The 15,453-nt window shown below is 37.0% G+C and overlaps 1 long non-coding RNA gene and 1 pseudogene across 1 annotated transcript in view; one reads left to right on the top strand and one right to left on the bottom strand.

The window, feature by feature from the left end:
- Nucleotides 1–2,394: 2,394 nt before the first annotated feature.
- Nucleotides 2,395–15,453, bottom strand: part of LOC129060312 (uncharacterized) — a 60,179-nt gene continuing 47,120 nt past the window's right edge. The window contains exons 4-6 of the long non-coding RNA XR_008526914.1: nt 10,336–10,501; nt 7,888–8,010; nt 2,395–5,930 (exon numbers count right to left, since the gene is read on the bottom strand). This is a non-coding gene — a long non-coding RNA (uncharacterized LOC129060312). The remainder of the gene's footprint in view (nt 5,931–7,887; nt 8,011–10,335; nt 10,502–15,453) is intronic.
- LOC100438854 (rab GDP dissociation inhibitor beta-like) lies at nt 12,587–13,921 on the top strand (annotated as a pseudogene).

Consider the following 15,453-nt stretch of genomic DNA (forward strand, 5'->3'; position numbering starts at 1 on the left):
GTGGGTAATCAGACTAGATGCATATCTGGGCTCCCCAGTGAGTGGTTGTCTACTCTGACCTGTTTTTCCTGAGTCTTAGCTGTGGTTATCATCATCTAATTTTCTGGATTTCCATTAACATTACCTGTGATAACTGCAACCAGACCTACGATATGTAAATCCTTGAATCAATTCATAATATATTCCATTACCCACATGTAAAATAAACATGAAGCACAGAGAAATATTTCAAAATTTCATCTGTGACCACATGCGTAAATCACTACTTTTTTTTTCTTTGTTATAAAAAATGTATTTAAACACTTGCATGGGGTCCCAACCCTGATCTATTAAACCAGAATCATTGGTTATTAAACCCACCAGGAACATGTGTTTAAAATTTTTCCCATGTGAACTTCATGCATACAAGGCCTGAGACCATGTTCTTTAAATGGGAGTTATGGTGGTGGACTACTGGCGAAAATTACGGTCAATGTGTCTTAAGTGTCATCACATTTTGATGGATGATTCTTTAATTTCACAGGGGCTGGGTGTGTAAACTTTAAAAGTTAGAGGAAAGTGCAAAAAACTCTTATTTTTTTTTAGTTTTCAGGCTGAAATAAATAAAAGGAAAGAAGATTGTTCTTAAATCTGGACTCAAGTCCTTTGTGCCTTGAGCAATTTTCTTTCACTTTTTTAAAAAATTATTATTCATATATAGTTTGCACGTTTGTCCCCTCCAAATCTCATGTTGAAATGTGATCCTCAGTGTTGGAGGTGGTGCCTGGTGGAGTGTTTAGGTCATGGGTATGGATCCCTCATGAATGGTTTGATGCTCTACCCATGGTAATGAGTGAGTTCTCACTCTATTATTCACATAAGAGCTGGTTGTTAAAAGAAGCCTCCTCCTCTCTCTTTCTCCCTCTTTCATCATGTGACATGCCTTCTCCCCTTTTACCTTCCCCCATGATTGTTGGCTTCCTGAGGCCTCACTAGCAGATGCTGGCACCACGATTGCATCGCCTGAAAAGCTTTGAGCCAAATAAACTTCTTTTCCTTATAAATTACACAGCATCAGGTATTCCTTTATAGCAACACAAAATGGACGAACACAATATGGTATCTAAAAACAGATGAAGGAAATCTGCATGAAAACACTCAAAACAGTACCAACATATGGTAAGCACTCAAGAAAAAAATGTTTCTATGTCCTGTTTTAAGATTAGATTATAGCAAAATATTATTCAATAGGATTCTTTCATATTTGGCAAAAACTATTCTTGCTTCCTTTAATCTCAAAATTCAGGAAAGCCTAATTGAGAATAACTGTTTAGCTTTGGTCTTTAATACTGAGTTTTTGTCTCAACTGACCCTTTTATCACATTTCTTGTCCACTTATTACTGAGCTGTGCTTTTTTCTCTTGGCTCTGATATTTGGCCCCATGACCAATCACTGCCTGATTCACCCATCAGGCATGTACCGGGCAGATGCTATAAACCGATTCCACGTAAGGCCTATAAACTAAAGAAGCTCCACTTTTAACTGCCTCACTTTCTTTTCTTTTTTCTTTTTTGAGATGGAGTCTCGCTCTGATGCCCAGGCTGGAGTGCAGCAGCACAATCCCAGCTAACTGCAACCTCCGCCTCCTGGGTTCAAGCAATTCTCCTCCCTCAGCCTCCCAAGTAGCTGGGATTGCAGGTGTGCACCACCATGCCCAGCTAATTTTTGTATTTTTGTAGAGATAGGGTTTCACCATGTTGTCCAGGCTGGTCTCGAACTCCTGACCTCAAGTGATCCACCCATTTCGGCCTCCCAAATGCTGGCATTACAGGCGTGAGCCACCACACCTGGCCTTCACTGCTTTACTTTCTGTGTGGACTTGACTTGTTGTTTTTAAGGGGAATATTCTGTTCCCCAACCTTTGTTAACTTCCTGAGATTTCTGTCTGACTAAGAACATATTTCAAGTTTATACTTACTGTAATGGTATAACAATATCTATGGATAATTTATCTTTGGAAAGCTTTTCTGTGTACTTCAAAATCCCCCGTATATACTTTATTCATTTTTGAAGATAAATGTGTCCTTAAGATTTGTTAATATTTTATTCCAAGTATTTTCAAAAAGCTTTATTTCTTATTTGTTCAACTTTTAATTCTTAAACAACTGATTCAATTTTGATAAAATTTAGCAGTAATCAGTGTTACACGCTGCAATTAGTTTTAATAATTATTTTTAAAAAGTATAAAGAGAACATTTATGGTTATTTGGCTTTTGGCAAAGATTCCAAGGAAATTTAACGGGTAAAGAATAGTGTTTTTTGTTTGTTTGTTTGTTTTTTCACAAATAAATAGTGTGAGAACAATTGAATATCCACAACAAAATAATAAACATAGATCTCTACCTCATATTCTGTACAAAAATTAATTCAACGTTCATTATAAAAATAAATTTAGGTGTTAAAATTTTAAACTTTTAGAAGAAAAGAGAAGAAAAATCTTTATTACTTTGTTTTGGGCTCAAAGTTTTTAAATAGAACACCAAAAGCATTGTCTCTAAAAAGGACAAATGGACAAATTGAACCAAAAAACTTAAAACTTTGTTCTTCAAAAGACATCATTAAGAAAATGAAAAGACAAGCCACAAACTGGAAGAAAAATCTGTAAATCATATATTTACTAAAGGGATTGCAAGTAACTCATATTTTTTAATAAAAACAAAACAAACAACTCAACTACAAATGGACACAAAATTTGAACAGATATTTCATCATGGAAAATATAGGAATGGTAAATAAGCATATAGATGCTTAACATTATTAGTCATTAGAAGAGAAAATTGAAACAAGATGAAATAACATTGAACATCCACTAAGATTAGCTATAATTTTAAAAGACAGACAGTACCAATTGTTGACAAAACACAGAGGACTAAGAACACTTATACAGTGCTGATGGGAATATAAAATGATACAGCCACTCTGAAAACAGGTTGGCATTTTCTTAAAACATGAAACATAAACTTATCATATAACCAGCAACTGGACTCCCAGAAATGTATCCAACAGAAATGAAAACATGTCTGTATGAAAATATGCATATGTTTTTTCACAACATCTTTATTAGGAACACCTTAAAACTGAAAACAATCCAAATATCCATCAACAGTTGAAGAGATAAATAAAAGTGTAGTATATCCACTAAATGGAAAACTATTCAGTAAATAAAAGAATACATACTAGAGCACAGATGCGTCTACAAACATTATACTACGTAAGAGAACACAGACACAGACGGTACACATTATATGATTCTGTTTATATAAATTGCTTAGCACAGCCACATTTGTTAAGACAAAAAGCAGATTGGTGGTTGCTGGGGATGTGAGCAAGGAAGACCTGCAAGCCTGCATGAGAAAACATTTGGAGATTACAGAAATGTTCTGAAACTGGATTTCAGAGATAGTTGCACAGCTATATAAATGACTATTATAACTAAATTGCACACTTACAGTGAGGTAATTTTATGATATGAAAATTATACTTCAATAAAGCTGTTTAATTTTTTTTAAAAGAAGAAGCTTTATGGAGAATATTTCCCTTGGGAGAATTCAACTGACTTCCTCTTCTCTCACAGGCTGTTAGTGTCTCCTTTTGTGCCAGGCCCCTTTAATCAGTATCCCAATCTCTTAACCCTTCCCCTCACAGGCCTTGCTACTCCATCTGATCTGATCTCTGAACTTTGTTGCCAAAGTCACTTTCTTGTCTTCTTCGCTTTCCCCTGACCTTTAGATATATTATATTCTGCCTGCACCATTTCACCAAAATCATTTTTTTAAGTCACGAATAGCTTTCTTATCAATGGATGAAATTAATTTTATAAGGCTTTGGTGTCTTTGAATTTTGTGTACTTTCTGACATTGTTGACTCTCTCCTTCTGTATTAAACTCCTCGCCTCTTGGGTTCCCTGAAACCAGACTTTTTCTTCCGCATTTCTAGCCGACGTGTTGGAATCATTGAATGTTGAACTTGGAATCATCCTTTCTATTTTGATTGTGTCTGTGTTTGAGTCCTCTTCTATTGTCATTATCCCGTTCATGTGTGATCTCAGGTACTACCCAACGCTGCCTCTCTCCTCTCCCAATCCTGCCTCTCTCCTCTCCTTCCCTGTTTCCATGAATAGCCATGTGCCCAACCCACAAATCTGACATCATCTTGTGTTTCTCCTTTCCTTTACTGCTCCACATATGATCAATCACTAAATCCTGCTAAATCTGCCTCCTAAATGTCTATTTTCTGATCCCACTTCTCTCTGTTCTACCACCAACCTCTGCAGGAGACCACCATTTCCAGTACCCAAGCCTCCAGTTCTTCCCCAGTCCTCTGAGTCAGCATAACTCGCCTTTAACTGGGATATGCACACCTTCTCTGTAGTTCCAGGTCCCCATGCTACTCGTATCATATTATGTTTTGTGCAACTAAATATCACTGAGTTAATTGACTTTTTTGCCTTCTAGATTGTAAGATCTGTGAGAGCGAGGTCTGTGTTGACCTAATTCACCAGTGTATTTACAGGGGCCCCAATATTTCAAGGAATGAATAAATGCATAGATTAAAAACAAACAAACGAGGTTTTCAGTTGTAAGCTCAATATTATTCAACAGAGTAGTGCAATTTTTAAAAAGTCCTACTGTGAACCTCAGCTTCACAGAGACCATAACTACAGCACAGAAAATGCCCTGTCCCACTCCTGGCACTGTTGGCCTAATTGTAGAGTACTCTCAGCAACACAAACAAACCCAGTTAGCAGTCAGGGTTTACATCAGTGAATAGTCTCCAAACTATACTAAATGAGGAAAATTCAGTAGGAGAATGGAACTACTTTAAAATAGTTTTGACTGTCTATGGATAAGATATTTCCTTTTTTTTTTTCTACAAGGTCTGTGACAAAGACCACTGAAGAAAAGTTAAGTACCTATTGGTTTTAGTTCAGGAAGCACTTTACATCAGAAAAGATGCCCAGAGATGGAACAGGATGATTTCGACCTCCAGCCCCTGGAAGTGTTATGTTCAAGATTAAAGACTGTAATTTGGTAAAATATTAGCAAAATTTTTAGCATTAAATGAAAGTTTTGGCTTTAGTGACTAATAATCTTTCTTTGGGTCAAGGGAATCTATAGTAAAGCAGGAAATGGTACCTAATTCCAAATCAATAGTTACTTATTGACATAATCAGAGATACGATATATTAACATAATTCCAAGTTGCCTTGAGAAGTTAAATTTTACCTACAATAGATTTTACAGTGTGCTAACAATAAAGGCAACTTTGTAAATGCCAATACATGAAAATAGTATATGTGATTTATAGATTAGCAGAAATCAGAGAAGAATTCTTCACTGCCTTGAAGAATTAACTAAAATAAATATAGACTTTAGCAAGTAAATATACAGTAAGCTAGGCATAAAAAAGCCTTTGCTGACTAATAAAAAATAATAAATTAGGAAACCAACAACGCATACTTTGGAATTTCTTACCATGGAGATAAAAATACAGAAAATGAGGAATATTTACTGATACTGTACAATATACAAAATATTAGTCAGTGAGATGAGAAATTAGTGTACATATTTCTCTTAAAGGTGGTTAGAGGTGACCAGAGGAGAGAACATGTAGTTAAAAATGACATTTATGTAAAGTCTAACACAAAGTAGAAAATGCTAAGTCTCAAAGAAGTGGGATGCTTTGGGAGTTTAGAAGAGGGAAGAAAATGTCTCCCTTTTAAGAGAACCAGGTGCTAACATGTGGTAGAGGCTCCACTCCACCTTCCTTCGTGAAATTTCAAATGTCTGTAGTCCCCTTAGGTGTGGAAGAGAACTGAGTCTACAGAGTCTCTGTCTTGGATCCAAAATATGCTAAGTCTTCCATTCAAATTATTTGTTCTTTCTCAATGCTGATGGGAGGAAGAAAAAAAGACAAGGAAGAAAATTAACCATCTTTATGTGAAGTAGGGGATAGTTGGGCTCCCTCAGGCTTTGCATAGGAGATAATCCCAGAAAATGAACGGTCAAGACTCTTATTGTTTCTATTTTAACAAGACTTTGGCCAATTATTGTTGACAAGCTCATGAATATGATAATCAGCTTGGTCTTTTGTTTCTCTTTATACCAAGCTTTGCAGTAATAGTCTGCAAACTACATCCATCTCTGTGCCTTCCTCTCCCAGGGCCTTAGCCTTGTTTCTGACACGTAAGTTAAATTCCTGAAGTATCGATACTAAACCCCTGCTGCTCATAATTCCCTTCTATTGCCCGTCAACACCTGGCCATTTTTATCTGATGAACATACTCAACACTGGGTTTCCAAGCAGGACGTTGCAGTTTTTCATTTATGCCCACAATTTATTAACTCTGTTACAGTCATGAACATAAAGAGTTTGAGTGTGATTCCAGAATTTGCTGTTCCCTTTGAAATTTATTTCAAGGCACTTTGTGACCCTGTAACTTTGAAAGGCCTGTATAAAAGAGAGTTTATTATTAGAGCTACAACCAGCAGGGTGGCTTTTGTTATAGGCCTGGCAGTGATTCTATGAGAGTTTTCTCTTTCTAGCTCTTTCTGTGGACTAACCCTCAGTCAAAATTTAACAAGTGCAAACTCAAGCAAACAGGGAGTTTGTGTTAACAAAATATCATTCCATGAGTTTGTCTCTTCTGAGATAAAATAATAGCAAGTCTTTAGAAAAAACACCATAGAAGCCTGATTTATCATTGTTTTATATATTAAAACTTTTAGCTCTAAATTCTTAAACCAGTATAAGAATATAGTGGGATAGAATGATGTCAAGGACTTGTTCACAGTAACAGTCTGGGGCCTTAATTTTTCAGGTTCTTTGTAATTTGCTTTTCTCTTATAAAAACATCATTTTTAAATATTATAATAGACAAGGATCAATTATATGGACAATCAGCTATTGCTGCTGCCTGTTAGCCATTTACCTATGATGATTCACTACACTGTGCATTAACTAATACAACATGTTAATTTCACATCAAGTTTCAGTTCCCATGAGGGTGTCCAGCCTTGCCAAAGGCACTGTGTGATCATTGCATTTCAACTAATATAATGGCATTATATCAATAATGAGGTTATGCATCCTTTTCCACTTACTGTGGAAATACACAATTTTTTGTTCATGCAACAGTGATGATATCTAATACAGTAATGAATCATCCTGGAGATTAGAATAAAATAAAAACAAAGAAAAAAAAGCATAGACTCATCCATCTTTTTTATCTGAAATTAACTTATTGGCACATACCTTTATGTTTATGAGTTAGGAGCCCTAGATTCCAGTCATGAGAGCTAGTTAAATTATTAACTGTACTGAATTCTTCTATCAAACTCTTCAGGACAGCAGCTTTGTACTTAGATGATTCTATTGAGATATTAGGAGGGAAGATTGACTATGCTCAGTCCAGGCCTCTCAAGGAAGAAATCAGGAGTTCCTTCAGTCACCACTAATTTAAAAATCCTGCATTTAGAAACTCGGTTGAATCCAGACATTCAGGAGACTGACTCAATGCTTGTCTAGTACATTCAAAAACTGAAACCCATAGATATGTTTGAGGGAGCTGTGAGTTCCTCATGATAATTATTTTATTCTGTGTTTTCATTTTGTGGATGATAATAAGAGACTGAATGTTTTTATCTCCCAAAAATTTTTATGAGAAAACCTAATCCCCAATATGATGGTGGTTGGAGGTGGGGCCTCCTGGAAGTGATTAGGTCATGAAGGTGGAGCTCTCATGGATGGGATTAGTGCCTTCATAAAGGAGGCCCAGAGAGCTCCCCTTCCACCATCTGAGGACATTATGAAAAGAAACCATATATGACCAGGAAGTACACACTCACCAGACACTAAACCTGCTTACTGCTGCCTTGACATTGACCTTTGCAGCCTCCAGAACTGTGAGAAATCAATTTTTGTTGTATATCAGCCACCCAGCTTATGGTAATTTGTTATAGCCATCCAAGCTGAGAAAGACAAGATCATAAAGCATTGAAAACAATCACACAATGCAGTATTGTTACATAATTGAATTCCTTACATTTGTATGTATTTTAATTATAGCATACTAATGAGGAAAGAATTGAGGTAGACTTGACATATAAATTGTGCGTTTGTACCAAATTCATTTGATGTACACTATTCAAATAAATGTTTCACATTGCTTAGTTCAACAAATACTTTGGGATGGTTATTCTATATTAGACACTCCTCTGTACCTGGAACTGAAGAAATAGTGTTGAATAATTGCTTCTTTCTCTCAGAAAATATACATTCTCATGAGCCAGACAGAGAGGAAGCAAATCAACTAACACATCAACAAATTCATTTAATCATTTGAAAACTAGGAAATAGTGATGTACACTGAGCAGGGATTACTGTGGAGTGGACAAGAGAATCAGGACAGTTGGTTGAGACCATCTGGAAAGTTGTTTCTGAAATCTGAATTATAAGAAGCAATCTGTGGCATGAATGTCATAGGAAAGAGTGTATCAGGCTGGAAATACCTCCTAGTGTGAAGTCCCTCTGGCAGAAGTACAAAAGTCCACACATAACAAAAGGCACCGTGGATGAGCTTGGTGGCCAGCTCAAGGATGGTGTGGAATGAAGTGGGGGCAGTAGCCAGTGGCAGACCATGAAGAACCTGTGCAAGCTGTGGCAAGGAGGTAGGGTTTATGCTCTGATGGGAAGCCTCTGATGGTTTTAAATGTGAAAAAGTGGTGAACTGATTTTAATTTATAGATGATAACCCAGGCTATGATGGAGATAAATACTATAGTATAGGAAATCAAGAAAGGAAATAAATAAACTGGTTAGATGGCTATTGCTGTGATCCAGGTGAATGAGGATAGGAAAAACTGCTGACACAATGAGGCAGTGGGGAGAAGAGGAAGAATCCAGGGTATGATTTGGAAATAGCATTGCCATCTATGGTCATGTGCTACATAATGATGCCACACATCAAAGATGAACCGCATGTATAATAATGGTCCCATGAGATTACAATGGAGCTGAAAAACTCCTATTGCTTAGTGACTTCATATCTGTGGTGAGGTAGCATAAAGCATTACTCACATGTCTGGGGACATGCTGGTGTAGAGAAATCTACTGTGTGGCCAGTTGCATAAAATTATAGCAGATACAATGAAGTGCAGTACATAATACTTGATAATTGTAATAAATGACTATGTTGCTGGTTTTGTATTTACTATATTATGCTTTTATTATTGTTTTAAAGTGTACTTCTACTTAAAAAAAAAGTTAACTGTAAAACATCTTTAGGCAGGTCCTTCAGGAGGTGTCCAGAAGAAGGCATTGTTATCACAGGAGATGACAGCTCCATGCATGTTATTTTCCCCTGAAAACCTCCCAGTGGGACAAGATGTGGAGATGGAAGACAGTGATACTGACAATGCTGACCTGTGTAGGCCTTGGCTAGTGTGTGTTTCTGTCTTAGTTTTTAACAAAAAGTTTAAAAAGTAAATAAAATTAAGATTTAAAAACAGAAGACAGCATATAGAATAAAAATGTAAAGAAAGGAAATACTTTTGTGCAGTTGCACAATGTGTTTTAAGCTAAGTGTTAATAAAGTAAAAAAGTTATAGGAAGCTAGGGCTAATTTTTTATTGGAGAAAAACATTTTTCAGTAAATTGTATGTAGCCTAAGTGTATAGTGTTTATAAAGTCTACAGTAGTGTGTCATAATGTTATAGGCCTTCACATTTATTTAGCACTCACTCACTGTCTCACCCAGGGCAACTTACAGTCCTGTAAGCTCCATTCATGATAAGCTCCCTATAAAAGTGTATCATTTTTTATCTTTCATACTTCCACCTTCACTAACTTTTCTAAGTTTAGATACACCAATATTTGCCATTGTTTTACAATTGCCTACCATTTTTAGTACATGATGTACAGGTTTGTAGCCTAGAAGCAATAGGCTATACCATATAGTTTAGGTGTGTAGTAGGCTATACCATCTTTGACTGTGTAAGTACACTGTATGATGTTTATACAATGATAAAATTGCCTAAGGATGCATTTCACAGCCAAGTTTCTCTAGAAAAACAGAACCAATAAAATAGATGTTTGGTAGGTAGATTAGATAGATAGGTAGGTAGATAGATAGATAGATAGATAGATAGATAGATAGACACATACATACATACATACATATAGATCTAAAGATACATATGCTTTCACACTATGTAGATAGAATATAATAGATATCATATATCTGTATCTATATACACAATATATAGGAAAATATTTATTATAAGGAATAGGCTCACATGATTATGGATGCTGAGAAATCCTGTAATTTGATCGCTGCATGTTGGAGACCCAAGAAAACCAGTTGCATAATCCCAGTCTGAGTTTAAGGGCCTGAGAATCAGGGGCATCAGTGATGTAATTTCCAGTCTGAGGGCAGCAGCAGACCAATGTTCCAGATCAAACCTTCAGGCAAAGAGGAGAGTGAATTCTTCCTTCCTTCAACTTTTTGTTCTATTCAGGTCTTCACCTGAGTAGATGATGCTGTACACCCACCTGGGGAAGGACAATCTGTTCTACTCAGTCTACCGATTCCAATGTTAATCATCCACAAACGCCCTCACAGATACCGCTAGAATGATGTTTGACCAAGTATCCAGGCACCCTATGATCCAGTTAAGTTGTCACATAAAATTAAATATCCTAGCCTATATATTGAAAACTTTTAGCAAAATTGGGACAAGAAAAAAAGTGTCTTATAGGCCGGGTGCCGAGGCTCACGCCTGTAATCCCAGCACTTTGGGAAGCCGAGGAGTGCAGATGATGAGGTCAGGAGATTGAGACCATCCTGGCTAACACGGTGAAACCCCGTTTCTACTAGAAATACAAAAAATTAGCCGGGAGTGGTGGTGGGCGCCTGTAGTCCCAGCTACTCGGGAGGCTGAGGAAGGAGAATGGCATGAACCTGGGAGGCAGAGCTTGCAGTAAGCTGAGATCATGCCACTGTACTCCAGCCTGGGGGACAGAGCGAGACTCCGTCTCAAAAAAAAAAAGAAAAAGAAAAAGAAAAAAAAAGAAAGGGTTTTATAATCAAGGCCATGTTTTTTGTTTTTTGTTTTTGTTTTTTTCTGCCACATTTCCCTGCTTCTTAGTGATAAACCAAACCTTCTGGGAAAAACACAGCACAGTGTGAAGCCTACTCACCAAACTGTCCCCTGTGCCCCATGATCTCCTATCAAAGGGGCAATGAATCAGCACATTCCTGATGGTTTCACTGTTTGTCAAAATAAATAGCAAATGGCAGTAGAGCTCAGCGTAGAACCAACATCAATAGATTCTGATACTGCAGGGCATATCGGTTAATGATTCTGTGAGATGTTCTCATGGGACACCTATCCTCCCCATTTGGCTGTCATTCTTTGTCTTTGCAGTTGGTTTGCAAGAGCTGAGAATTTTACATTCATTTTTAACCAGCCATACACACAATAAACGCTGGACAACAACTCTCTACAGAGAAACTTGCATCAGAATGAATGTGCAGCTAAAGAGAAATATGTTTTAAGGAATAAGGAAAAAAATGTTTGTGTGTTATCTGTTTTATTTACTTGTATTTTATTTTTTAGCTTTGTACCTATGGGCCTGAAAAGGTGGTTGAAACAACAGAGGGGCTGGGTTCAAGCCCTGTCTCTATCATTAATTATGCTATCTTGTTTCATATTCTTTGTAAAAATAAATCAAAGATTACTTGACTTGATTTTCCAGTTTATTTATGAAAGACAGCCATCCAGCAGATACTGTGTGTGCTAGGGTCCCCCGTACATCATATCAGTAACCCTTTTTGCAGTTTCACATGGTAGTCATTATTATTTCCATTTTACTCAACTGAGTAAGTGGTAAAGCAGTGATTTACATGTTGATAATGTTAAATCCAATATCCTTCAAACTATGGAAATAAAAAAATATATGTAAGCCATATTCAAGCAGGGGAAATACATACTTAGGAAAATGAAGTCAAAGAAAAAGTATTGAAAATGATATTTTTAAGTTAGATGGTTTTCATAAAATTGAAGATTCAGTGTAAACTTCACTAGAAATAATATTTCCTTAAAAAGTGGAGACGGGTGGGCATGGTAGCTCATGCCTGTAATCCCAACACTTTGGGACACCAAGGCAGGTGGATCACGAGCTCGAGAGATCGAGACCATCCTGGCCAACATGGTGAAACTCCATCTCTACTAAAAATACAAAAATTAGCTGGGCATGGTGGCGCAAGCCTGTAGTCCCAGCTACTTGGGAGGCTGAGGCAGAGAATTGCTTAAACCCGGGAAGTGGAGGTTGCAATGAGCTGAGATCGCACCACTGCACTCTAGTCTGGGTGAAAGAAGGAGACTCCATCTCAGAAAAAAGAAAAAGAAAAAGAAAAAAAAAGTGGAGAGATACTCTTCCCTTTTCCCTTGTGCCAGAGAGCACCTCACAGCCTCGTAGGGTGGTCACGGAGCCCATGCGCCTTTTCCTTTCTCAGGTCCTGCATCCACACCTGCCCCACCCACCATGAATGAGGAGTATGATGTGATTGTGCTGGGCATTGGCCTGATGGAATGTATCCTTTCAAGTGTAACGTCAGTGAAGGGCAAGGAAGTTCTTCATATGGATTGAAACCCTTACAATAGAGGAGAGAGTTCCTCTATAACACTACTGGAAGATTTATACCAAATATTTAAAATACCAGGACCACCATCACCATCAATGGGGAGAGGAAGAGACTGGAATGTTGACTTGATTCCCAAGTTCCTGTGGCTAATGGTCAGCTGGTTAAATGCTGCTTTATACAGAGATAACTCACTATCTGGATTTTAGCGACTGAAGGGAGCTTTGTCTATAAGGGTGGACCAATCTACAAGATTCCTTCCACTGAAACAGAAGCCCTGACATCTAGCTTAATAGGACTGTTTAAGAAACGTCACTTCAGGAAATTCCTAGTGTATGTTGCCAACTTAGATGAAAAAGATCCGAGAACTTTAGAGGGAATTGATCCTAAGGAGACCACAATGTGAGAGGTGTATAAGATATTTGATTTGGGCCAAGATGTTATAGATTTTACTGGTCATGCTCTTGCGCTTTACAGAACTGATGACTACTTAGATCAACCATGTTGTGAAACCATTAATAGAATTAAACATGACAGTGAATCTTTGGCAAGATACGTCAAAAGTCCTTAGCTTTATCCACTCTATGGCCTTGGAGAACTGCCACAAGGCTGTTTGCAAGGCTAAGTGCTATTTATGGAGGTACCTATATGCTGAATAAACCAATTGAATAAATCATTGTGCAGAATGGAAAAGTAATTGGTATAATATCTGAAGGAGAAATTGCTCACTGTAAGCAGCTCATCTGTGACCCTAGCTATGTAAAAGATTGGCTAGAAAAAGTGGGCCAGGTAATCAGAGTTATTTGCAACCTCAGCCACTTCATCAAGAACACCAGTGATGCCAACTCCAGCCAGATCATTATTCCACAGAACCAAGTCAGTAGAAAGTCAGATATCTGTGTTTGCACGATCTCCTCTGCGCGCAACGTAGCGGCACAAGGGAAGTATATTGCCATAGTTACTACAACTGTGGAAACCAAGGAGCCTGAGAAGGAAGTCATATCAGCTTTGGAGCTCTTGGAGCCAACTAGATGAGAATTTGTTAGTATCAGTGGCCTCCTGGTACCGAAAGACTTGGGAACAGAAAGCCAGATCTTTATTTCCTGTGCATACAACCCTACCACTCACTTTGAGACAATTGTGATGACATTAAAAACATCTATAAGAAGATTACAGGATTAGGGTTTGACTTTGAGGAAATGAAGCGCAAGAAAAATGACATCTATGGGGAAGACTAACACCAGTACATGTTATTATCTAATTAGGACAAATTTAAAATTTGGCAAATAATGCATGTTATATGAAATCAATATTGTAAGGCCTGCTTTTGTAATCAAAATGGAGAGATTGAAGAGTGCTGCATCAGTAAATACTCCTCCCCTTCATCTTTCTAATAACATGTATTAACTTGTTTTCATGGAGTGGCTATTCAGAATTGACAGGATACCACATTCTCTTCAGTTTAACCAAACTGGCTTTTTTTTCTAGTGAAGGATTAGCTTTAAACAAACATTGTGATTCTGATACAGACAACTTGAAATAGTGTTTGTATCTTTTAATCACTGTAGTCTTTGCAATTATGTGCTTCTGCTGCTCAAGAGCTGGATCCATACAGATTGTGTGCCATCTGTCATCTTGACATTCAGGAGATTCTAAATTGAATATGTCATGGTTTGGGGTGGCATCCATAAGTTTTTCCTATGACTTTATATTTTGTATTATGTCAAGTATTATGGCAGGGCACAAATAGTATAGCCACAACTTTGGTTTAGGACATAAAATTCTAACCAAACTCCAGACACAGGGAGTCATTTAGAGAAAGCGGTATGTGGTGTTTTAACCCAATAAAGTTGATGAAAGAAAAGGGGAGAGGAAGTGAACATAAAGCAGGTAAAGTGTAGAAGCATCTTTTATATCTCAGGCATGGCTTCTTCAATGGACCAAACTGCAATGCAGTATTGACTTGACAGAACTCCTACTTCTGTCTCAAAATGGCTCCGAATTATTTCTCTCCTACAAAATGAAGCCAAATTCTGAGAACAAACAAACAGCAACAACAACAAAAGTGGAGAGGTAGTTTTTCTATTACTCTAAGTTGTGAAGGTATTCAGTTCTACAAACTAATCAGATATGTCAAGAAAAAGACAGTGAGCTCATGGTTTTGGTAAATTCTTACCACTTTCTTATTTTCCCTATGTCTTTAAATTCCTTGATCTGCTCATTTCACTACTCCATACATTTTAAAAGGCACTTTCACTAGAAAAGAAGGTGAAATCCAGTTATAAGAAATGACATTTGTTGAATTATCTCCAAACAGAACTAATTTAGACTAGGATAATATTTACTAGCTTTAAAAGGAAGTTTGAGATTATATCCTCCATTCAAAGAGTAATTCTGAATCCTTATGGCTGGGGAAGTATCTGATCTCCCCTGCTTATAAGAATAAAGAAAAGCATGGACTATCACTCTACTGAGAAAAACACAGTTGATTTAACCACAGTAGGTTGGCTAATACATTATATTTTCCAAAGAAATAAAAGCATATCAATAATTTTTGCCAAAGATGTTCTGATAAAATTAATCTAAGTTTGCAAAATATATATGAAAGTCAATTGAGGCAACTTTTACTGAAATACGAATGAGGAACTTAATGAAGTTTTCAGTATGATTTCTAAGCTCCCATTAGTAATCAGGACAAGACGTAAAATCATTTTAAATGGAATTTAGCTGCTGAATTAAAAAAATTCAGTTTTAAAATAATGTAATCTAA

The sequence above is a fragment of the Pongo abelii genome, chromosome 6 (genome assembly GCF_028885655.2).
Source record: "Pongo abelii isolate AG06213 chromosome 6, NHGRI_mPonAbe1-v2.0_pri, whole genome shotgun sequence".
NCBI classification, from domain to species: Eukaryota; Metazoa; Chordata; class Mammalia; order Primates; family Hominidae; genus Pongo; species Pongo abelii.